The 26,424-nt window shown below is 50.9% G+C and overlaps 1 protein-coding gene across 2 annotated transcripts in view; it reads left to right on the top strand.

The window, feature by feature from the left end:
- Positions 1-26,424, top strand: part of CEP89 (centrosomal protein 89) — a 1,308,678-nt gene that overhangs the window by 1,173,598 nt on the left and 108,656 nt on the right. The window lies entirely within an intron of this gene.

The raw sequence follows: 26,424 nt of genomic DNA, 5'->3' as shown, positions 1-26,424 counted from the left end.
ACCAGGTGGCCCAAGTATACAATTGCGTCCTGCCCTCTCTTGCATTTAAATGCCTTGATAGTGAAGCATACAACCTGCAGGACCTGCAAAACCTTGCCAACATAGATCAGGTGATACTGCCATGTGGAACTATAGACAGCAATATCATCTACATATGCTGCACTAAAAGTCTCTAACCCAGCAAGGACTTTGTTCACCAACATTTGGAAGGTTGCAGGTGCGTGCAAGTAAACTGATAATGCTCATCTGGGGTCGAGAATGCTTTTTTCTCTTTTGCTTCTTGGGTTAGGCCAATCTGTCAGTACCCTGCTTTTAAGTCAAAGGTGCTGAGAAACGGAGCTGCCCCCAAGTCATCAGCTCTGGATATGAGGTTTGCATCAGTCTTAGTGACAGCATTGAGGCCTTTGAAGTCCACACAGAACCTTAGCTCTGCTATCCCACCACTGGACTGAGGTTTGGGAACTAAGACCACTGGGCTATCCCAGGGACTGTCAGAATTCAATTACCCCTAACTCCAACATCTTGCTTATTTCAGCGTTGATGCTCTCTGTAGGAATCTGGCTCTCTATATACTATACCTAAAAAAGGTATAGTGTGCAGAGAGTGAAGTGGATCCCCACAGGCTTTACAGAGGCTAAAGTAGATAATACGAATGGTCCATTTTGTGGTAGTGTGGGCAAGCAGTAAGGCTTATCAGAGGGCTGTGTTAAGCATTTGTTGTACACACAGTGTCAATAAATGAGACACACACTCAATAAATACATCCAAGACCAATTTCTAAAAATAATACTTGGTTTTTTTTATTTTGTAGAACCACAGAACTTCGTCTTAGGTAAATATGTTTTGCAATAGAAATACTTTTCAATCTCAAAAGTGCAATTTTCAAACTTTCAATGTTAACCAATGGGAGAAAGAAAACTTTCAGCGTGCAAATAGTTAATATTGACTTACAAGACAAGTCTTCGGGAGTTAGGGTCAGTATTGACAAGGTTCAGTTCAGCACCAACTAAACACCACCAGCGGCACAGGGGCAGCCGAGTGCAGGGTGCTAATACGGTGTCGGGCACCCAATACAACTCAATGAAGAATGGGCAATTGACAGAGGCTGCTTACAGGTAAGTAGCAGTGGCTCAGGGAACCAGTCTCTGGGTGTTAAAGCAAGCACTGGACAGCGTCCACAGCAGCACCAGCACTACTCTGCCAGCGGCACAGGGGCGGCCGCGTTCAGGATGCCAACACAGTGTCAGGTGCCCAATGTAAAGCAATGGAGAAAGGCAACCTTGGAAAAGGCAAATAAATCTGACACTGGAATCAGTGCAGGTTTATATGATGATATGTTTGGTACCAAATTTCCTATACTTCAGTGACTTAAAGAAAGGGTTGGTGGAGCACTGCAGGTTAGATTCTAATGCTTGAAAATAGTGGAAAGATTTATAGAGTTTTAGGGTGCACTCGTGGGTCGTGTTTCCGTCAAAACGCGATGAAATCATAGAACTTGTGGTGTATGCATAGAAATGCTGATACATCCCCAGGTGAGGCACTCCCTGGAGATCAAACAATGATTCAGGAGATTGTTATCTGAAAGTCGTTTTTTATTCAATAAAGTTCATGATGGTTTATATGTTGATATTAACATCATATCAATCCCATTTAAGGTGAAGATAACTTTAGAATAGGGAAAGATGAAAGCGAACTCCTCCAATGCATTTCGGGAGGGGGGCCCTTTGTCACGGAGTGCTGAAAGGAAGACGATTCAGGGTCAGGGTTGGGATAACTGAACATGAGAAATTATCTATTAAGTGCCGATCAATGATGGTGCTCGATGTTGAAATATTAGAGGCCAAAGTATAAGGGGTGGTGTCGAAATGTGAACTAATGGAGTGAGGGAAGGGGTCGGCGCGGGACGTGAATGAGGCTAACATCGAGTGAGGGTAACACACCTGGCTCGGTGTAACGCTGGCGCGTGGAACGCTAAAGCGGACTTACTTCATGGCACAGGTATCGGGGCTCGCTACTCCGGTGCTTCAATGGATTAGCTGGACGCCGAAGCGGTGTCAACGCGGGTGAGAGGGAGGTTAATGGCTCATAGGCATAAAGGTAAAAAGCGGACTGGAGGCTAAGGGGGTGAAGGTAGAAAAAGGACTCAGGAATGAAGTGCGGGGACCATGATGGAATGGTGTGTAGAAAGGTGAAAGGAATAGAAAAGGTGAAAGAAAAAGGTGAAAGGAATCAAGATGAATAAAGAATGACAAGAACGGGGTAAAGTAAGAGAGAGCGATGCAAAACATAAATACACAACAGTTTACAAATAGCAACTATACTCGATCCGATCGTTAAGACCATGAGGTTTGAGAGTCTGTAAACGATAAATCCATTCGAGTTCTCTTTTAAGGAGAAACTTGCGATTGTCAATCCCTTCTTTTTTGGAAACAGTTTCCAGGATTATGAATTGTAGTTGTGCGATGGTATGGCGTGCTTCAAAAAAATGCATGGCAATGTTGGATTTCTCGTATTTAAGACGTATGTTAGACTTGTGTTCGTTCATACGTATTTTGATTTTGCGCTCCGTCTTACCGACATACAGTTTGCCACAATGGCATTTCAAGGCATAGATCAGGTTCGTCGTGTCACATGTGGCGTTTACTTGGAGTTTGGTTGCGTTACCCTTCATAGGGTGTCTGATGATGTTCCCCTTGATAATACAGTTGCAGTGATTACAATTTGAGCATGGTTGGGTTCCTTTGTAATGTTCAGTGGTTAGTGTGGGTTTGGAAAGAATTTCTTTGATGTTCTTGCTCCTGGTGTAGGCGAACAAGGGAGGACTCTGAAAGATGTCCTGAAAGTCGGGTTCCATTTGTAGGATCGGCCAATGTTTGAGTATAATTTTTTTGTAGGTTGTGCTTACCGTAGAGTATTTAGAGACTAGCACCATGCGTTGTTCATCTTTTTTGGGTGTTTTGGCCAGACTCTCCTGTCTGGTGATTTTTGCCACTCGGGTTTGAGCATCCTTGAGAATAAGTTCAGGGTAGCCTCTCTCAAGGAAGCGTTCATGCATTTCCTTGATGCGGGTGTCGACGGTCTGTTCCTCTGAAACTATGCGTTTAACACGTAGCATTTGGGAGAAAGGCAAATGTTTTTTGAGAGATTCCTGGTGGAAGCTAGTGTAGTGTAAGGTATTGTTGCGGTCGGTGATTTTCCTGTGGAGATCGGTGCTGAAACCATTAGGAGTGATTTTGATGTTAACGTCGAGAAATGAAATTTCAGTATCACTGATTTGCCAGGTCAGTTTGATGCGTTCATCCTTGGTATTGAGTTCAAGCAGGGAGTGATTTAAAGACTCTTTGGTATCCGTCCACATTATAAACTAATCGTCGATATATCGGACGTACATTTGTATTTTCTCGTTGAAGGTGGTGTTGGCATAGATGTGAAGGTTTTCAAAATTTTCCATGTAGATTTTGGCATATGTGGGAGCAGCGCAGTTTCCCATCGCCATTCCAGATAGCTGAAGGTACCATTTATTGTCTTCTTGGACATAACTGTGGTATAGAGTATATACCATGAGTTCCATATGGAAGGATTGCATTTGTGCATCAATGTCACTGTTGAGAAGGGCTTGTTCGATCGCATCAATGCCTCCCTGGTGGGGTATTGATGTATATAAAGAGCTGGCATCAGCTGTGCATAAGATGAGTGAATCATTTTCATTGATTTGGATTTTGGATAATTTGAGTAAGAATTCTGTAGTGTCTTTGATGTGGCTGGTGGTTTTGGCGACCAGCGGCTGAAGGTATTTATCGATAAATTTGCCTGTGGGTTCATGTTAAATCACTCCCTGCTTGAACTCAATACCAAGGATGAACGCATCAAACTGACCTGGCAAATCAGTGATACTGAAATTGCATTTCCCGATGTTAACATCAAAATCACTCCTAATGGTTTCAGCACCGATCTCCACAGGAAAATCACCGACCGCAACAATACCTTACACTACACTAGCTTCCACCAGGGATCTCTCAAAAAACATTTGCCTTTCTCCCAAATGCTACGTGTTAAACGCATAGTTTCAGAGGAACAGACCGTCGACACCCGCATCAAGGAAATGCATGAATGCTTCCTTGAGAGAGGCTACCCTGAACCTATTCTCAAGGATGCTCAAACCCGAGTGGCAAAAATCACCAGACAGGAGAGTCTGGCCAAAACACCCAAAAAAGATGAACAACGCATGGTGCTAGTCTCTAAATACTCTACGGTAAGCACAACCTACAAAAAAATTATACTCAAACATTGGCCGATCCTACAAATGGAACCCGACTTTCGGGACATCTTTCAGAGTCCTCCCTTGTTCGCCTACACCAGGAGCAAGAACATCAAAGAAATTCTTTCCAAACCCACACTAACCACTGAACATTACAAAGGAACCCAACCATGCTCAAATTGTAATCACTGCAACTGTATTATCAAGGGGAACATCATCAGACACCCTATGAAGGGTAACGCAATCAAACTCCAAATAAACGCCACATGTGACACGACGAATCTGATCTATGCCTTGAAATGCCCTTGTGGCAAACTGTATGTCGGTAAGACGGAGCGCAAAATCAAAATACGTATGAACGAACACAAATCTAACATACGTCTTAAATACGAGAAATCCAACATTGCCATGCATTTTTTTGAAGCACGCCATACCATCGCACAACTACAATTCATAATCCTGGAAACTGTTTCCAAAAAAGAAGGGATTGACAATCGCAAGTTTCTCCTTAAAAGAGAACTCGAATGGATTTATCGTTTACAGACTCTCAAACCTCATGGTCTTAACGATCGGATCGAGTATAGTTGCTATTTGTAAACTGTTGTGTATTTATGTTTTGCATTGCTCTCTCTTGCTTTACCCCGTTCTTGTCATTCTTTATTCATCTTGATTCCTTTTACCTTTTTCTTTCACCTTTTCTATTCCTTTCACCTTTCTACACACCATTCCATCATGGCCCCCACACTTCATTCCTGAGTCCTTTTTCTACCTTCACCCCCTTAGCCTCCAGTCCGCTTTTTATCTTTATGCCTATGAGCCATTAACCTCCCTCTCACCCGCGCTGACACCGCTTCGGCGTCCAGCTAATCCATTGAAGCACCGGAGTAGCGAGCCCCGCTACCTGTGCCATGAAGTAAGTCCGCTTTAGCGTTCCACGCGCCAGCGTTACACCGAGCCAGGTGTGTTACCCTCACTCGATGTTAGCCTCATTCATGTCCCGCGCCGACCCCTTCCCTCACTCCATTAGTTCACATTTCGACACCACCCCTTATACTTTGGCCTCTAATGTTTTAACATCGAGCACCATCATTGATTGGCACTTAACTTCACAAGTTGACCTCGCACACCAAAAACAATATGATAACCACAATATTAGTGCTTGATAAGCATTTGTTTTGTGACAAAGATGGAATCCAACAGTTCTCCCAAGAAAATTCCAAGTCAATTTTCTTCGTTTTATTCTTTCTTTTATTATTCACAATTCGCAGATAAAAATAGCCAACGCGTTTCGTCCGAAACCGGACTTCTTTAGGGCTTAACGCAATGTATCTTTATGCTACACGTCCCATCCGTCTTGATAGTTGTTAATGGGGTTTATAATTATATAGTTGGCAGGTCAAGCAAATCTAATAACATCCGTTCGTTATGGTCCAGTAGGAAAAGAGAAGAATAGAGTGTGTGCCATGTATTCGGCGTCGTCGTCTCGTACGTATGTGGTCGTCTGGTCTGTCAGTGATTGGCACTTAATAGATAATTTCTCATGTTCAGTTATCCCCACCCTGACCCTGAATCGTCTTCCTTTCAGCACTCCGTGACAAAGGGCCCCCGCCCGAAATGCATTGGAGGAGTTCGCTTTCATCTTTCCCTATTCTAAAGTTATCTTCCCCTTAAATGGGATTGATATGATGGTAATATCAACGTATAAACCATCATGAACTTTATTGAATAAAAAACGACTTTCAGATAACTCAGGAGTCGCGGGCGCCGCGTTCGGCTCCATACCCCCCGGTCCCTGGGCTGAACGCGACGCCGGGGGAGATAGAGCGCCTTCCTCATGGCCATGAGGTCCCTTTCTTCCCCGACGGGTTCCGCGGCGCCTTCGGGCCCAGCGAACCCGTCTGGGGGCCCTAGTGGGTCGGGTACAACCCCGACGCCGTCGGGTGCTTCGGCCTCGACGCCGCCGGCGTCTTCGACGCCGGCGCCGCAGGGCTCTGCGATCCCGCCGCCGCCGCTGCCCTCGGGCTCGGCGCCGCAGGGTTCGGCGGTCCCGGCGTCGTCGGTGCCTTCGGGCCCGGCGCCGCAGGGTGCCGTTCGGCCCTCGTCGGGTGATGGAGCGTCCCCGGTGGACCTTACGACCCCCCCGGGGTCGGTCCGTGTGGTGTCCCCGCCGGCGTCGGTCCCGGCCGACGCCGTCCCCAATACCTCCTCTCTATGGGTCCCGACGTCGGGACAGCGCCAGTCAACGCCGATCCCGACGCTGTTCGGGGATTTCTGTCCCTATGAACCATCCTCATTCGCTAACGACCCTGAGTCTCAGGAGATGAGGGAAGAGGAGGACTGGAAGGGGTCTGAGGACCCTCTGACAAGGGAATGTCAGTCTAGCATGGACTGGACAGGAGACCTTGGGGAGGCCAGTGGCCTGGACACCTCTCCAGACACTGGATTTGTCTCTCCTCCTTCCGTGGCTTCGGAGGAGGGCGCTACATATAGTGTGGTGTTGATGAGGGCTGCTAAGGCCTTGGGCCTTGAGCTCCCCGTCGCGGCCGTGAGGACTAATCTCCTCACTGAGGTCCTTAAGCCGCAGTCATGCTCCATGGAGCCAATGCTGCCGTTTAATGAGGCCTTATCGGACGTTCTGTTGGGCACTTGGTCCAGGCCCGCTACAGGTTCGCCTGTAGATAGGAACGTGGCCAGACGCCACCGCCCGGCTCCGGGCGACCCATGTTTCCTGTCCACCCACCCCACCCCCGAGAGTCTGGTTATCCAGGCCTCTAACTCCCAGACCGCCTTCCCGTCAGCACCCCCTGATCGGGAATCCAAGAGGTACGAGGCCTTTGGCAAAAAGGTCTTCTCGTCCCTTAGCTGTGGACTGCGGTCTTTCAACACCGCATGCCTCTTGGGCCGTTACACCCATTCTATATGGGAAACGGTGGCGGAATTGCTGCCAGAGTGCCCGTTGGAGGTACGGGCCAAACTCGGCCAAGCCCTGGTGGAGGGCCGGGACGCAGCGAAATATTCGATCAGGTGCGGACTGGACACCACTGACTCGCTGGGCAGAGCGATGGCTACGACGGTGGCGATTCGACGCCACGCCTGGCTTAGGTCCGCCAACTTCTCGGCTGATGTCCAGAATACACTCATGGACATGCCGTTCGATGGCCGTCGCCTCTTTGGCGACAAGGCAGACCACGCGCTCGAGCGTTTTAAGGACTCCAGGGCTACGGCCAAGTCCTTGGGCCTCTCGGCCCCATGCCAGCAAGTGGCTGCCTTTCGCTCCTTTCGTGGCCACGGAAGGGGCGTCCCCACGCGTGCCGCCAGCCACTCGCCGCAAACTGTCGTCCAGCGCGGCGGCGGCCGTGGAAACCGCCGTGGAGGCAAGTCGGGGAGGCAAGCGGAGCCAGTCCACACCTGCCCCCGCAGCATCCGCCTCTAAACCCTCCTAGTCCGTGCTTTTCGGCCCATGTGACGCCAGTGGGAGGCAGGGTTCGCCATCACCACTCTCACTGGCGCACAGTCACTTCGGACAGGTGGGTGCTGCAGATCGTCCGAAGGGGCTACTCCCTCCCCTTCGAGTCGACCCCTCAAGCCATGCCACCGCAACACCACCGCGTATCGGGGGATCATTTGCGGCTCCTGCAGGAGGAAGTTTCGGCCCTCTTGGCCAAGGGGGCCATCGGGCGCGTTCCTGGGCCAGAAGTAGGACGTGGTTGCTACTCCCACTACTTCCTGGTACCCAAGAAGGGCAAAGGGGGCCTACGCCCTATCTTGGATCTGAGGAACGTCAACGGCTTCCTCCGGAAGGAGAAGTTCAAAATGCTGACACTGGCTCAGGTCTTGACTGCCCTAGACCCAGGAGACTGGATGGTAGCGTTGGACTTGCAGGATGCGTATTTCCACATCCCCGTCCTGCCGGCCCACCGGCGTTACCTGCGGTTCACGGTAGGCCACGAGCACTTTCAGTTTACCGTGCTCCCCTTCGGCCTTACCAGCGCCCCACGGGTGTTCACGAAGGTGATGGCGGTGGTCGCAGCTCACCTGCGCAGGTTAGGGGTTTCAGTCTTCCCCTACCTAGACGACTGGTTGTTGAAGGCGGGCTCGCCCCAGGCAGTCGTCACCCACCTCCAGACTACGGCGGATCTCCTGCACAGGCTGGGATTTTCCATCAATGTGCCGAAGTCGCACCTGTGCCCCTCTCAGAAGCTCCTTTTCATCGGAGCGGTTCTCGACTCGGCGCAGTTTCGGGTTTACCCGCCCGAACAGCGAGTCCGGGATATTCAGGCCCTGATCCCGGTCTTCGGGCCGTTATCCCGGGTTTCGGTCAGGTTGACGCTTCGGCTTCTGGGGCTGATGGCCTCCTGCATCCTTCTGGTGCATCACGCACGGTGGCGGATGCGGGCTCTGCAGTGGGACCTGAAGTTTCAGTGGGCCCAGCACCGGGGCAACCTTTCCGACCATGTCCTGATCTCGGAGGGCACTGCGAGACAGCTGCAGTGGTGGCTCACGGACCGCGATTGGGTCAACGGCAGATCCCTCTCCCTTCCCCAACCGGAGCACGTAGTTGTGACGGACGCGTCCCTCCAGGGCTGGGGTGGCCACTTGGGAGAGGCGGAGATCAGAGGACTCTGGTCTCCGGCGGAATCCCGGCTCCATATCAATCTGTTGGAGCTGCGGGCGATTCGTCTGGCACTGAAAGCATTCCTCCCGTCTGTCCGAGGGAGTGCAGTGCAGGTGTTCAACACCACCGCCATGTGGTACTGCAACAAACAGGGCGGTGTGGGGTCGTGGACCCTCTGCCAGGAGGCTCTGCGCCTCTGGCAGTGGCTGGAACATCAGGGCGTGACTCTGGTGGTTCAACACCTGGCAGGTTCTCTGAACGCCAGGGCGGACGAACTCAGCCGTCGGTGCTCGATGGATCACGAATGGCGTCTGAACTCGGACGTGGCGCAAGGCCTCTTTCTGCGTTGGGGAGAGCCTTGGTTAGATCTATTCGCCACCGAAGAGAACACGCAATGTCATCAGTTCTGCGCGTTGGAATTTCCAAGGCGGCACTCGCTCGGAGACGCTTTTCTTCGCGAGTGGAGCTGCGGTCTGTTGTACGCCTTTCCGCCTATACCTCTTCTGCCCAGAGTGCTGAAGAAGATCAAGCGCGACCGGGCACAAGTCATCCTTGTGGCTCCGGACTGGGCACGAAGGTTCTGGTATCCCGAGCTACTCAGTATGTCAGTCGATCCCCCGGTTCGTCTGCCTCTTCAGGAGGACCTTCTGTCGCAGCAGCAGGGGACGGTCCTCCACCCGAACCTGTCCAGTCTCCACCTCCATGCATGGAGATTGAGCGGCGGCAGTTGAGGCCATTTGACTTGCCTCCTGAAGTTTGCAACATCATTCTGGCAGCCAGGCGTCCCTCCACAAAAACGGTATACGCCTGCAGGTGGAACAGATTTGTGGCATGGTGCACAGCAAAGGCTGTGGATCCTCTCAATGCCCCTCTCTCTGAGATTCTTCTCTTCCTTCTTTCTCTTGCCCAGCAGGGCTCTGCTCTGGGCACTATCAAGGGCTATCTTTCGGCTCTTTCAGCCTTTCTGAGGCTGCCTGACCAACCTTCTTTGTTCAAGTCCCCTATAGTTAACAGATTTCTGAAAGGCATCACTCATACCTTTCCTCCTGTTCCTTTCGTGATGCCTCAGTGGGACTTGAATCTAGTTCTAACATTTCTGATGTGCGCTCCCTTTGAGCCACTTCATAACTGCCCACTTCGCCTTCTTTCTTTGAAGACTGCATTCCTGGTAGCCATCACCTCTGCCAGGAGAGTGAGTGAGCTCCAGGCTCTTTCTTGTAAGCCTCCTTTCCTTTCAGTCCATCCGGACAAGGTTGTTTTGAGGACTAGGCCCTCCTTCTTGCCTAAGGTGGTCACGGCCTTCCACATTGGGCAGTCCATCACATTGCCCACCTTCTTTCCGCCTCCGCACCCCTCGAGAGAGGAGGAGAGGCTCCACCGCCTGGACCCAAAACGTGCGCTCTCATTCTATCTGGATCGCACGCGCCAGTTCCGGGTGGATGATCAACTCTTTGTTGGGTACGCGGGCGCTAAGAAAAGGAAAGCGGTGCACAAGAGGACCATTTCTAGATGGATTATCATGTGCATCCAGGCGTGTTACTCCTTGGCTAAGAAGGAACCACCTGTTGGGCTGCGGGCTCATTCCACTCGAGCCACGGCCACTACAACTGCCTTGGGCCGAGGTGTGCCCTTGCAGGACATTTGCCAGGCTGCTACGTGGGCTTCGTTGCACACGTTTGCGAGGCACTACTGCCTGGACAGTCAAGTCCGGAGAGATGGCTACTTCGGCCGTTCCGTTCTCCAGGACTTTCTGGTGTGAATATTGGTTCGCAGACCCACCACCACAGGGATGGTATTGCTGGGGTATCTATTCTAAGGTAAGGAATCTATCACTAACGTGTCTCTTTCAGATGCACAAGTTACTACTTATGTAAGAGACATTAGTTAGTGATAGATTCCTTATCGACCCACCCATCCTCCCCGTTCTGCGAACCGATATCTAGGGTTAAGGTCATCCCCTTTCAGGGCCCTAGTTTCTTGGCACCAGTGTCGGTTTTTGTCATGGCTCTGCGCTTCTGGCGCGGAAAAGCTGTGGCTAAGAACTGACGTCAACACGCGGAGGCGGCGTCTAAGTACTCCGACGACGTCATCACGGCGCCCACGACGCCGACGACGGACGCGGAGCCGCAGACGACGCCTACCGACGCGCAAGGGTACTGCTACGCAAAACTTTCCGGATCCAGTCTGACGCCTGGGGATATTCTAGGGTAAGGAATCTATCACTAACTAATGTATCTTACAGATATATCGTTACACAAGTAGTAACTTGTGCGTTAGTATTATATATGGTTATGACAACATTATCCTGAACATTTAAAAGACCCTGTTTGGATGTGTTAAAGATTGCTTCGAAATTAGTTAACCAATCCTCAGAGGGCACTACAGTATCAATCTTTACTGATTGCATCTCTTTGAAGAAAGGTTGATCCAGAGTTTTCCAGAAGAGAACCAAATCTTTAAACGATGCAGCTTTATTTAAAGACCCCCATGCATTTTCCCATATCTCAATTTTTCTCTGCTTAAGAGCTTCTCTATATCATTTTCGTACTGTACCGATCTCCTCCCTATTGCGTGGGATCATTTTAAGCACCAACTTTAATTCCCTATTCAATTTAGAACAAAGGTTATCAAACCACCTCAGGGAATTTGATATAAGTTTCTTGCTTTTTCTTCGTAGGTTATCTGAAATAACAGTAGAAATAAGTTGAAAGGCCTTAACAATATCAAGACTACTTGATGAATCGTCCAAACAAGTGCCAATATCAATTGATATTTTTGATAAAATTCTATTTGTAAATGCTTCTGGATCTACGCCTGCCCATTTGATTGAGATCCCGTTTCCCCATGTGTTTTTATGTCCGCTTCACGGGTGCCTGATTGTAATGGTTTTTTAAGCGGAATCCTTACAATTATCAGTACTGGGTGGTGATCACTCAATAGGATAGGTGCAATAAAGCATTCTGATATTAGGGACCTTAAGTTTATTGAAGTAATAAAATGGTCGATGCATAAAGATGACCTTGCACCTTCAAAGGTAAAGTTATTATCTCTATCTTCCCATCTACTACCTTGTAAAATCTTATCTGTAATTTCTAAGTTATGTTTAAACATAACAAAGTTAATGTTTTCCCCGTAATTGTTATGTGGGAAATGTGCGAGAGCACCACCTTGTTCTTCTTCGTAACCACATTGAATTTCAGCTATGCGGTCACAAAGTTCTAAATTGAAATCCCCCGCCCAAATTATGGAGCAATCCCGTCCTACATTCTTCATGAAGTTCCTCAACTCATTATCTAACGAAATGATGACCTCATGTCTCGAAGCATTGAAGATATTATTATAAAAATTAATAAATATTATATCCTGAATTCCTTCTATTGAGAAAAATAAAAACTGAAAATACGGCGACTTGGTATAATATTTCTTTAAAATCAACCTAGAAGACAATGAAATAGGTACTGCTAAACCACCGCTAGCCCGACCTGCTTGTGACGGGATAGCATTGGTTGCAATAGACTTGAAACCATTTACAAAGAAAGCATCCGTAAGCCATGTCTCCTGTATTAGAACCACATCGCAGTGCTCAAAAGTTTTAGGCCAGTTCGCATCCTGTAGTTTATTCCTGGCCCCTGCCACATTCCATGTCATTATCTGTAAGCAATCTGTCTGTGGCTGACTCACAGAATTTGACTCACCCTCTAGTAAAGACCTACTCTTGTATGTCACTATGCTGGCTTTACTCGGACTCCTCCCCACAACCTCTAGAATATCCAACTGCGTGGGCGGGATAGTCACTAAGGACACTAGCAGCTGAGTGACAGAACTCGCCAAAGGTATTGAACTTAAAGGATGTAGTCAATCACAACAGTCAGCCTGACAATGGAGTAAATCTATTTACTAAATTTTAAAAAGGCAATCTTTGGCTGGGATCCTGTTGTGTACTATAATTGTTTTGTTCCCGCTGCGCCCACCAACCATTCTGGGTTAACACCTTGGCTGCTAATGGTTTTCCCCTCCTGTGCTGAGTGGCTTTGAAAGCCATTGTTCATGACGAGCTCAGCTCGTCATAAGCACAGCTCCACTGTGCCTCATGACGAGCTGAGCTCGTCATGAGCATGGAAGGGGTTAAATATGGTCTATAGAAAAACCCCAGTGGTAAGAGATCAATTTTATCAGAGCTAAGATCTAAATTAGTACTCCCTAGGCAATTCAAGAGAAATCCCACAACTCGCTTGTTGTTAAAATTTGCGACTATGCAGTCTCCTCCTCCTGCTTTCCTTGATTGCCCAATCCAAGCACATCGTCTAGCCATTATCATATCATTGCAAATGTCCGGACCCACCACCTCGTGTTCTTCAGTTGATTAGAGAGCCAATGCATAGTTTTGGCCATTAATTGGTCGGTGTTTTCTATCTGGCCTTCTCGAAGGGGTGGGACATTCCGTAAAACCACTACCAATGGGGCAGCTGCTGGGGGGATATGTAAAACCTGGGGGCCCACTAAGGCCTCACTATAATCCTGGCACCCCGGCATCTGATACAATTTCTGAGCCCGAGCCCCTAGTGGTGAACCAGGTGAGACCGCACCCCTAAGCCTCACGCTTGGGCCATTTATCCTCCTTCCCTGGCCACAGGTGTCAACTGTACCATTTACTCTGTCGATATTATCTATATCCACAACATCTACATTCCTTCCTGTCACACTTAAAGTAACAGGTATTTGCCGTACTGCAAGGGAGTTGGGGAGGGGGGATTTCCAGGTACCGCGATACAAGGCCCATTAACCGCTGACCCTATCCTCGGTTCCTCCAAACCCCCACCGTTCTGCATAACCTTTAATTCAAAGGCAATTAATCTATCCTCTATTTTGGACAGCCTATGCAAAATTGGGGACAAAGACGATGTGATCAAATTTTCCAATCTACCCCACATAGCATCAAAAGTTTTTAAATGGGGATCTTCTGGAGCAGTTGAATTCAGAGTACTGGACAAATTCGGCCTTATTGACTACGAGCCTTCCAATGGAAGGGGTTGAAGTACTGTGGCCCCTCCATCTTTGTTTGGCTTCTTTAGTTTAGCGGGGTTCTGTCTGTGTGGCCCTCCGCCCGCTTCCTTTTTTGCGAAGAGTCTTGATTTTTTTGCGGGAACGCAGGGTTTACCATGTTGGGCAGATTTAGTGGCAATACGTGGTGGAGGAAAGCTTTGAGAATTTTCAATACTCACTACAACCGGGTCTACTAGTGGCAATATATTCTGGGTACCCTGTCCACCTTGTACCTCTGTTGATATATTAATTGGCAAACCCAGATCGCCATCGTCTTCAATCGGCACAATATCGATGGCCATAGTGCGATCCGGGGTGCGTGCAGAGGCTATAGTGCCCAAAGATGACCTCTTTGCAGTTTGGATATCAAGAGATAGACGCCGTTCAGTCAGTGCAATCTCATGAGCAAGGACTGAACCATCTCTAATTAAGAACTGGTCCTAGGTGCCCACAATACTACCAGTGGGCTGTGCAGATCTTCCCTTCCCCTCTCGCACATTCATTCTCTCTGTGGTATTTATAACAAATCCAATAGGCTTAAAGTTGTTAAAAGATATGCAGCCCTGATTAAATTCACTTTATCTGTGTTCAGGCATGCTACGAGGGTACACTGACCTTGTTGAAAATAGATGACTTAGAGGGGGGCCCAGCCCGGCCTCGTACGGTCTCAATGCTTCGCCGGGCGCGCGTCCTGCGAAGCGGGTGCGGCGAGGAGCTAAGAGGCGGCGGCTGTGGGCGGGTCTCTCCAACACACGAGTCCTGTTTCAAGCAAGTCCTGCCCGCGATTTTCTCTCTCCCAGCTCTGCGATGCGGCACCTAAACTGGATTCGTTGTAAAGTCATGGCCCAGCGAGCAGCCGCCTAAAGTGTCACTAACTTAGGAGCCAGGAGATCTGTGTATGTAAGATAAAACTCAATTGGCAAGCCGTTCGCTCCAGGAGTCTTTTTCCGTGCCATATGCTTAATCGCCCCTCGTACCTCCCCAATGGTTATATCCTGACCCAGCATCTTCGCTTGCTCCCCGTCTAATGTAGGAAGATCTGCTGCAGCTATAAACTCCTTTAGGGCCCCATCATTCGGTGTCACCATACTCTGATAAAGATCCGTATAGTAGGAAAAGAACTGATCATTAATCCCCTGCTGGGTATAACAAACCGTCCCAGTTGGAATACATAACTCCAGTATGACCGTCTCCCGCCGAGCTGGGTTAGCTAGCCAAGCCAATATGTTATATGGGGGAAATCTATAGCGCTCAGCTACTCCGAGGAGTGTCCCGGCGCTTAAGATCCTCAACTGAACGGCAGGGTAGGAGAGCGGAAGTACGTTACTGAGTGAAAAGCAGGGTTTTTAGACTCTTCCTGAAGGTAAGCAAATTGCAGTGGCTCTGAGGGTCAAGGAAAGGGCATTCCATAGCTGAGGAGCGAGGAGTTTGAAGGAACGTCCGCCGCACCTAGCCAGCCGCGTAGCAGGAACCTCGGCCAAGGCCAGGGTGGCAGATTTAAGTGATCTGGAAGGCAGACAAAACTTCACCCGTTTCCGGAGATACATATCACCCAGGCCATGCAGTGTCTTAAAGGCCAACGTCATTGTTTTAAAGACAATCCGCTTTTTAATCGGGAGCCAGTGAAGAGTTGTAAGAAGAGCACTGGCGCTGGCCCTCCTGGTGAGACCAAATATGGCACGTGCTGCCGAGTTCTGAACGACTTGCAGGTGAGAGAGGAGGAATTCAGGGAGGCCCAGATACAGTACATTAGCATAATCTAGGCGGGAGACAATCCGTGCCTGAGCCGTAACTCTTCTATGGTCAAATGACAGTAGGGGCAGAAACTTCAGAATAATCTTTAAGATGGCAAAACATTTGCCCACCAGGCCCGATACCTGAGATTTGAGTGTGATGCCGTTATCAATTTGTATCCCAAGATTTTTAGCGACCGCTGAGTCACTGGCAGGGGGAAACATAGCGGGGGGCCACCAGGCCTTCCACCTGGGATCAGGGGGGCAGCCAAAAAATAGTATTTCCGACTTATCGGAGTTGCACTTGAGGCTGTTCAGCTGAAACCAGCTGAAAACCGCATCAAGGCAATCTCTGATGCTCTCACAATCAAAGTCGAAGCCCTTGTTGCACATAAAAAGAAGCTGGGTGTCATCTGCGTACAACACGATCTGAGCTCCATGAGCCTCCGCCAGAGCCGCCAGTGGGGACATATAGATGTTAAAGAGCGTGGGGCTCAAAATAGAGACCTGAGGCACTCCCACTTACAAAGGCGGCAACCTGGCAGAGAAAGGGGGAGCCCAGACCGTTTGTTGGCGATTGGCAAGGAAAGATTTAAACCAGCTGAACACCGACCCCCTTAGACCGATCTCCCAGAGTCTAGAAAGGAGACGGTCATGGGGGACGGTGTCAAAGGCCGCCGCAAGATCAAGCATCACCAGCATGGCTTCTCCCCGGTGTCCAGAGTTTCCCTAATGGCCTGAGTGACTTCGAGCACCGCTGTCTCGGTGCTCATGTTAGATCGAAACCCTGACTGCGATGGGTGTAGGATATTGTTTGACTCAAGAAAGTTGGCAAGAGTAAGATGGACATGCTTCTCGACCACTTTCGCTAGAGCGGGCAAGAGGGAGATGGGTCTGTAATTTGCTTGGACTTTGGGGTCAAGGTTGGGTTTCTTTAAGAGAACCAGAATCAGGGCTTGTTTCCACCGCAAAGGGACCACTCCTGTGCTCAAAGAGAGGTTAAGCACAGTGTTAATGAGGGGATTAAGCACGTGCGCCACTTGTGCAATAAATTTTGCAGGGCAAGGATCTAAGGGGGAGCCTGATTTTAATTTGGTCAAAAGGTCAAGAGAGGCTTGAGAAGTAAGAGGTAGAAAGTCCCAAATAGAGGGGCTCATCTGGTTTGAGAGAGAGGGAGACAAATGCACATCGTGAATTGCAGGAGCAGCAGCTACCGCAAAAGAGGCCTGAATGGACTGGATTTTGTACGCGAAAAAATTGGCCAGCTCAGTGATCCAAGGCTCGGAATGGGAGTTCCTGGGGTTGCACCAGGGGGGAGAGGTGAAATCCTTTACTATTCTAAAGATCTCTTTGCAAGAGTTGGAGGCTGCTTCCATTCTTAAAGAAAAATAGGACTTCTTTTCTGCATTGATGTAATGGTGGTATTCCCTAATCAGATCTCTATAGGCTTCTTTAGAATTAGTCGTATTGCCTACGCCATGCTCTTTCCGCTTTTTTGCACCGCAGTCGTTTCTCCGCCAGCACAGAAGAGAACCAGGGGGCAGACGCTCTAGACCAATTAGTCTGGTGGGCCCGGAGGGGAGCGAGTTCATCCAATTGACGGGTCGGCCAGGACTGCAGATGTTCCAGATCAGTCTCAAGCACTCTTGTCAACTGGCAAGGGTGGGTACATAAGGCCTGTGCCAGCTTTTCGGGAGAAACCCTATTGAAGGCCCTGACAACCTGTGCTTGGCGGGCGAGCCCGCTGGGCGGCCCATTCCCGGAATGACTGATCTGAAATTCCACTAAATAGTGGTCGGACCAAAGGACTGGTGCGAGGAAGGACATCTCAATAGGAATGGTGGAGAATACCTGGTCCAGAGTGTGACCTTTACAATGTGTAGCAGCCAATAGATAGGGAGTGAGTCCCAAGGAGGAAGTGATGTCCGACAGTTTGATGCTGTCAGTGGCGTCTTCTATGTCCATGTGAATATTGAAATCTCCTACAAGTAGACAGTGATTGGACCTAAGACAAAGCATGGAGATTACCGAATGGAGTTCTTCAAAGAAGGGACCTGTGGGGCCCAGAGGCCTGTAAACCAGAAGCCCTATGCACGATTGATTAGGAGACAGGGCAAGCGAGAATCCCAAGGTCTTGCAGCCCTGAATATCGTCCGTAGGTATGATAGAACACGCCGTACGCTTGTCAACCACCATGGCGACCCCCCCACCCCGCCCGATCGCTCTGTCTTTCCTAAAGATCACATGGCTGGGGGTGATCGAAGTGGCAATATCTGAACCAGAGCTCTCTCCCAACCAAGTTTCAGTCAAGAAGAGACATGTGGGATAACGCCACGGATTTGTCTTGTTCTGCATGAGCGCAAGCTAGATTTTTTTTTATGGTCAAAACAGCGCAGCCTCTCGACCTGCGCAGCAACTGTCTCACACCTTTACCAGATCTTGCTGTCGATCAGGCCGTCCATGCCGTTCCCGCTCCACCGCGCGCAGGCGCTGGTCTGCTGTCTCTATATCTCGCAAAAGCACTCCCATTTTATTAGTAATGCAGTGACCTTGTATCACATTTTAAAGGCATCCAATTCATCAGATCGACGATGCAGTACCAGTGTGATCCTGAAAGTAGTGGGTGATGCTAGTGCCTACCCCTTTGCAAAAGGCCTGATCTTCTAGCAATTCTGGATTGAGGCGCCACGTCTGCATTTTCGAGCGCACTGGAGCCCAGTGTATACGCAGTAATAGCGGGTTATGATCTGAGGTGATGTTTGACCTCTGCGTGAATGTCTGGGGAGCATAGTACCACATCTAGACGGACATACCGGTCATGCAATGCAGAGAAAAAGGAATAGTCATGTGCGCCCGGGTTGATGCTCTCTCCAGGTGTCAACAAGTCCCCATTTATGTCGCCAATCCCTTCTAGCTGCATAGATCTTGTGAATTGGTGCAAAAGAGAGAGGTGGATGGGACCGATCCAGTGATATATCAGTGATAGAGCTAAAATCCTTCCCATAATCACTGGTCCTGTCAAGTATGGAGCCAGCTTCCCTGACAGTTGTGCGAAAAAGGCCAGCTGCTCTGTTTAGAGTGCATAAATGTTACTTAACACTACATCCCTTCCATTTAAGCGGCCTGCTACCACCACATATCTGCCCTCTGGGTCTATAAGCTGTTGTGTGGGCTGTAAAGGAACACCCCCAAATTAACACACCCCTCGCAAAGGCTGAATAAGTCATACAGAAGATCTGACCTTGTCATCTGTGTTGCAGGGCTAGGCCCTCTCGGTTTGCGATGTGCGTTTCCCGAAGGAAAGCGATTTGAACCCCCTACACACTAAGTATGCATGTAGTTTGTGTTGGAGCACCATTGAGTGCATGCCTCTGAAATTCCAAGAGATTAATTTTAGTTAATGTAACATCCTGCACAGTATTCTAGCAAGTCGGTTGAGGTGATACGCCAAGACCCCATAAACAACCCATTACAAAAAAGAAAATATCCCCAACTCCCTCACCCTAGAACAGGTACTAAAAAGCTAGTCCCCATCCAAACTACTATCAAACTCAATGCCCTCTAGTGGCCACAGAGGAACTAGGGGAGAGGCAGCTGCAAACCGGCATTGCCTTGCAATGTAAACAATAATCACCTTTGCGCCTATGCCTCACTTAGTACACATTGCCCCTTGACCGGGGGCATCCTACAGTAAGTTAGCAATTTTGAGAAACCCCCACCCTCATCCACTCAGCCCCAGCACCGGAAAAGGAAACAGTACAGAGCCGGGAAGCCCGGAAATAAGGGATAACCCACAAAGAGGCGGGAAGAGATAGAGTGAGGTTGGGCTAAGAAAAGAGAACAGACCAATCAAACTATTTCGTGTGCGGTGCCCGGTGTAACATGCAGTAGTTTAATACTGCCATCCTGAGTCTTATCTTAGTGCCAACCATCGAATGACTTTTCGGACCCCGTTTCTGCCCCTGACTGCAGTTTATGGCATTGCAACAATTCCGACACCGCCCGTTGCGCATCAGTCCTCTCCTTTTCTGTTTGGGAGGCACTTGGTGTCCGCAGCGTGGTGCAACGATGGCGTGATCTTCGATTCCGCTGTGGGAGCTGTTTCTCAGGGGAATGCACGCAGCTTCGCACCGCCAGCCTTCGCCCAGTTTTGTAGGTTTCAATCCAGTCCCACTCCTCCTTGGGGTCCTCACAAAAGTGTGTCTTGTCATCCAAGATAATCCGGAGCCGGGTTGGGAACATTATGGAGTACTGGAGCCCTTCATCATGCTAAGCCTTCTTAACCGTTAGAAAGGACGTGTGGCGTCGTTGGACCTCCAACGTATAGTCCGGGAAGATTGACACCCTGCTGTTGTCCACTATATATGGCCCAGCCGTGCGCGCTGTCTGGAGTAGGAGATCCCTATCTTTGTAATGTAGGATTCTGGCTACAACTGGTCGGGGAGGTCTTCCAGGAGCCGGAGGGCGGGCAGGGACCCTATGGGCTCTCTCCAGGGTAAAGAACTGAGTCAACCCCACTGGGGCCACTACATCACGGAGCCAGCCCTCCAGGTACGTGATCATGTTAGAGCCTTCTTTCCCCTCCAGAAGGCCCAGTACTCTTATGTTATTTCTTTGATAACGCCCTTCTGCATCTTTAGCTCTCTTCTCCAGTGCCTGCACTCTGAGGAAGATATCCCCCAGTTGGTCAGAAAGGGATTGCTGCCCCAAGTCTGCCAAGGATATATGAAAGAAACAGGTTAGTATTAGATTCCTTACCTTAGAATATCCCCAGGCGTCAGACTAGACCCGGAAAATTTTGCGTAGCAGTACCCCTGCGCGTCAGTAGGCGTCGTCTGCAGCTCCGCGTCCGTCATCGGCGTCGTTGGCACCGGTATGACGTCGTCGGACTACTTAGAAGCCGCCCTCTCGCGCTGACGTCAGTTCTTCTTTTTTCCACGCCAGCAAGCGTCGGTCCCGAGAAAATGGTACCCTTTAGGCACTTTTTGATTAAACTTTTTCGATCCTTTTGGATCCGTTTCGAGTCTACGACTCCATCAGTGCCGGTAGGGATGCCTGGGTTCAAGCCCTGTGCCGACTGCAACCGACTGATTTCGGTTACCGACCCACATCGCCGGTGCCTACATTGCCTGGGGCCCGACCACGATGACAAGTCGTGCCCCGACTGTCGGGCCTTGACGTCGAAGGCTAGGCAGGAGCAGTCCCGTAAGCGCCTCGAGCTCCGGCAGTCGGGCCCGTGCCGCTCGAGGTCCCGGTTCAGAAGGAGGTCAAGGGACCGGTCGCGGGGCCTGAGTCATCACAGCTCGGCGAGTTGACACCACTCGTCGGGCTCCAAGTCCTCAGGTAAGAGGCACAAGAAGTCGAAGAGGCAACATCGCTCTTCTGACTCCCCCGACGCTCGCACGGCGCGGCCGGGGGTTCGGGTGACACCGCCCACGCGGCTCCGCCGGAGCCGCAGGCGTCGCAGCCTGCTCCATACCTGCCGGTCCCTGGGCAGAACGCGACGCCGGAGGAGATCGACGCCTTCCTCATGGCCATGAGGTCGCTCTCTCCTCCGTCGGGTTCCGCGGCCCGACTGGGAGCCAAAGCGGGCCGGGTGCTTCGGCCCCAGTGCCATCGGGTGCTCGGCCCCTGCGCCGTCAGCGACTTCGGTCCCGATGCCGCAGGGCCCCACCGGTTCCGGATCCAGGTCGCCGCTGGTCGACCTTACGACCCCACCGGCGTCAGCCCCTAGGGCGTGATCCCCGGCATCATCCCCGCACTACGCTGTCCCTGGTCCACCCCTCCGTCCAAATCCAGCGTCAGAGCGGCGTCGGTCGATGCCGCATTCGGCGCCGGCCGAAGAGGAATTCTTCGAGGATCTGGGTCCATCCTTTATCCCTGAATTTCAGGACATGAACGACGAGGGAGACTGGGGGGGAGTCTGAGAACCCCCTGGCACGTGAGTGCCAGTCATATCAGGACTGGACACAGGAACTAGGGGAAGCCAGTGGCCTGGATACCTCCTCAGACACTGGTTTTGTCTCCTCTCCTACCGTGGCTACGGAAGAGGGGGCTGCTTATAGTGTGGTGCTGATGAGGGCAGCCAAGGCCTTGGCTCTTGAGCTCCCCGTCGCAACAGTGAGGTCTAACATCCTCACAGAGGTCCTTAAACCACTGGTAAGCTCACCAGAGCCTCTACTGCCGTTTAATGAGGCTCTCATACACGACCTGTTGGGCACTTGGTCCAGGCCCACTACAGGTCCCCCTGTAGATAGGAACGTCGCTAGGCGCCACCGCCCAGCTCCGGGCGACCCTAGTTTCTTGTCCACCCACCCCACCCCGAGAGCCTGGTTATCCAGGCCTCTACTTCTCAATCCACATTCCCGACTGCACCACCAGATTGGGAATCTAAGAGGTATGAACAATTCGGAAAGAAGATGTTCTCCTCTCTTAGTTTGGGGTTGCGGTCGGTCAACACTGCATGCCTCTTGGGCCGTTACACCCACTCTGTGTGGTATACGGTTGGGGCCGTGCTGCCGGAGTGCCCGGAGGGAGCCCGGGCAAAACTCTCACAAGCCCTCGCGGAGGGAAGGGACGCAGCGCGGTACTCTATAAGATGTGGACTGGATACCACGGACTCGCTGGGAAGAGCGATTTCCACGTCTGTGGCGTTTCGGCGCCACGCCTGGCTGAGGTCCGCCAACTTTTCGGCCGATGTCCAAAACACCCTCTGGTTCGATGGCAGCCACCTCTTTGGTGGCAAGGCAGATCATGCGCTGGAACGCTTCAAGGACTCCAGGGCTACGGCCAAGTACTTGGGCCTGTTGGCCCCGCATCTGCAATCTTCTGCCCAGCTCTCCTTTTGTGGCCACGGAAGGGGTGCTCCCACACGTCCTGCCAGCCACGGGCCGCAGACTAACATTCACCGTGGTGGCGGACGTGGTTACCGTTGCGGCGGTAACAGGGGACAACGACGCGGCCAGTCCACATCCACCCCCGCAGCATCCGCCTCAAAGCCTTCCTAGTCCGAGCTTTCAGGCCCATTTAACGCCAGTGGGGGTCAGGGTTCGCCATCACCTCCTCCACTGGCTCACCATCACATCGGACAGGTGGGTGCTGCAAATCGTCCGAAGGGGCTACTCCCTCCCCTTCGAGGCGACCCCTCCAGCCATGCCACCGTAGTACCACCGCGTGTCTGGGGATCACTTGCAACTTCTGCAAGAGGAAGTATTGGCCCTCTTGGCCAAGGGGGCCATCGAGCGCGTTCCTGGGCCAGAGGTAGGATGTGGTTGTTACTCTCACTACTTTCTGGTTCCCAAGAAGGGCAAAGGGGGGGCCTATGCCCTATCTTGGACCTAAGGAACGTCAACAGCTTCCTCCGGAAGGAGAAGTTCAAGATGCTGACTTTGGCTCAGTTCTTAGCTGCCCTGGACCCGGGAAACTGGATGGTAGCGTTGGGCTTGCAGGACGCATATTTCCATATCCCCGTCCTGCCGGCCCACCGGCGCTACCTGCGGTTCAAGGTAGGCCACGAGCACTTTCAGTTTACTGTGCTCCCCTTTGCCCTTACTAGCGCCCCTCGGGTGTTCACGAAAGTGATGGCGGTGGTCGCAGCTCATCTGCGAAGATCAGGGGTGTCAGTCTTTCCCTTTCTGGCTGCTGAAGGCGGGCTTGCCCCAGGTGGTCGTCGGCCACCTCCAGACAGCGGCCGACCTCCTTCACCTGCTGGGGTTCTCCATCAATGTGCCAAAGTCAGACCTGTGCCCCTCTCAGAAGCTCCTCTTCATCGGAGCGGTTCTGGATTCAACGCAAATTCGGGTTTATCATCCCGAACAGCGTGTTCGGGATATTCAGCCTCTGATTACGATCTTTCAGCCTTTATCCCGAGTCTCAGTCAGATTGACGATACGGCTTCTGGGGCTGATGGCCTCCTGCATCCTTCTGGTGCATCACGCCAGGTGGCGGTTGCGGGCTCTGCAGTGGGACCTGAAGTTTCAGTGGGCCCAGTATCAGGGCAAGTTGTCCGACCATGTCTTTTTTTTAAATTTTTTTATGAATTCTTTTTATTGTTGCAGCAGGCGAATCATAAGTACAAGAAACAAGACACCGTGGGGGAGCGTCAACATTCCGCTCTACCCGCCCTTACGCAACTTTTGAAAAAGTCAGTTACATAGCATTCATCTTGACGAACGTATTTTTCATTTTCACCCCGAACTCCCCCCCCTCCCCCCTCAACCACCAGTAAAGTCATTAACTGAGAGACCTCTTATCGAAGCCCCCCTTCCCGCCCTCCACTTCCCCCCCCCCAAGCAGCGTGACACCCTTCTCTACCACCCCCCCCGACCCTCGTGACTCCCTCAGCCCTCCAAGTTGTGCCCATTGAGTATAAGCAATCCCATGGCCCGAAACCTTCAGGGGTAAACTCGGTGGAATCAGCGACATACGCACCACCCCGGTGATCCACCCTACCTCCCGCCCTCTTCCCCGATCGGTCTCACCCACCTACTCCAATCCATGGTAGTGCCTCCACTTAGTCCATATTTTTCGAAATTTTCGTGGGCACCCTCTAGCCTTATAGGTAACTCGTTCAGCTGCCATATACATATCTAGACCCCTTCTCCAATCCTCTAGATTGGGTTTCCCAGGCGCCCCCCACAGCCTTGCAATGTCTCTTTTGGCGACTACCAGGGCCAGCAGCAGAAAAATGAGTAGGTGTCGTGTGATATCCACCTCTGTGGACATTCCCAAAAGCGCCAGTTTGGGGTCCTTAGGTATCTCTACCTCTAGTATCGCACTCAATTCATTGAAGACCTCGTCCCAATATTCCTGTATCACAGTGCACCCCCAAATGATGTGGAAGAAATCGCCTGTGTGGTGCTGACATCGTAGACAAGTGGTGTCGGTGACCCTCCCCATCCGGAAGAGCCTCACCCTGTCAAAGTAGGCCCGATGAAGGACCTTAAACTGTATGAGGCGAAGCCTCGATTTTATGGCCACTTCTCGAGGGTGCATGAGTATGAGTTCCCAATCCAGGTTCTCCAGCGTGCCCACATCTACCTCCCACCTCTCCCTGAGAGCCTGTAGATCACCCAACATGTTATTTGTCAGTGTTTTGTAAGTCATGGATACCGCCCCCCTCTGTATCTGTTCTTGCAGTAGGCGGCCCTCGAGTGGTGCAAACTGGGGTATGTCTGTGAGAGATATGTTTTGTGCTCCCCATGCATGTCGCAACTGTAGGTATTTATAATATTGGGTTCTCTGGAGTCCAAATTCCTGCTGCAGCGCCTGGAAGGTTTTAAGTTCCCCCCTTGCTATGACATCCCCAAATGTGGAGATGCCAATGTCGTCCCATCTTTGAAACCCTCGTAGTTTGTTCAGTTCCGTCAGCCACCTACATGACCATAGGGGTGTTTGGCGGGTGGGCCTTTCATGCCAGCCCATCCTAACCGTCGCTCTGCGCCAAGCCAACAGGGTAATCTTAGTTGCAGGGAGGAGCTGGCGGCCCCCTCTCCCCCCGTATAAGAAGTGTAGCACCGTCCTATTGTCCCATTTAGATCTCTCTAGTGCATATGTGGGGTGATCAGCCGGGGCGTGTATCCAATCATTGATCGGAGTAAGGTGTTCCGCCCAGTAATAGGCCTCCAGATTAGGCAATGAGATTCCCCCACTATATTGGTGGCGCTGCAGAGTCGTGAGTGCCACCCGGGACTGCTTCCCCAGCCACAAAAAGGAGCGGAGATCAGTATGGATGTTCCGCACTGTCATAGCTGGTAAGGGATAGTACTCATTCTGGAGGGCATATAAACATTTCGGTAGTAGGACCATCTTATACAGGGCGGCCCTGCCCAAAATGGTGAGCGGGAGCGACCTCCACCTATCCATCTCCGCCTTCGCTGCCACCAAAATGTCCGACCATGTCTTGATCTCGGAGGGCACTGCAAGACAGTTGCAGTGGTGGCTCAGGAACGACGATTGGGTCAGCGGCAGATCCCTCTCCCTACCCCAACCGGAGCATGTAGTTGTGACGGATGCTTCCCACCAGGACTGGGGGGTCACCTGGGAGAGGCGGAGATCAGAGGCCTCTGGTCTCCGGCGGAGTCCCGACTCCATATCAACCTTCTGGAGCTGCGGACGATCCGACTTGCAATGAAGGCATTCCTCCCCTCTGTCCGGGGGAGTGTAGTGCAGGTGTTCACAGACAACACCACCGCCATATGGTACTCTTACTAACAGGGCGGGGTGGGGTCGTGGACCCTTTGTCAGGAGGCTCTGCGCAGCAAGGACACATACAATGATAATATCTCACTGCCTTTTTACTGCACCCCTAACATGGAATCCAAGACACTGATGCCATGTTTTTTAAGTGTTTGCCTCTACTAGTTTGGCCCTCTGCACTGTTAATGTCACTTGTCTTCTAGGCCGATATATCCATTCCTTGTAGGAACTATCAACAACTTCTATCAGTTGAGCTATAATGATGCAGAAGAATGCCTGGATGCATTCAACCGGTTTCTCTATTAAGATGTTCCATGCTATGGTAAATGACATGCACTTTGATGGCAAGCGGCTGTTTGCAGAGAAGGCTGACTTTTCCCTGGAATGCTTCCCAAACAACATTGCTGGGGGGAAAGGCCAGGATGGCAGAAGAGAGTTGCAGTTTGTTCTCTCCTACACCTTGACCTGCTGCTAAAGCTGCCAAACCTGCTCCTCTCTGATGATGAAAAACAAAGCATCAATACCCTAGCACTTCAGAGCTGATAGAAACAGTGCAGATTGCCCCAAGAGAGCAGATA

Source organism: Lissotriton vulgaris, chromosome 12, assembly GCF_964263255.1.
Source record: "Lissotriton vulgaris chromosome 12, aLisVul1.2, whole genome shotgun sequence".
Lineage (NCBI taxonomy): Eukaryota > Metazoa > Chordata > Amphibia > Caudata > Salamandridae > Lissotriton > Lissotriton vulgaris.
This window is presented reverse-complemented; position numbering and strand designations above follow the sequence as displayed.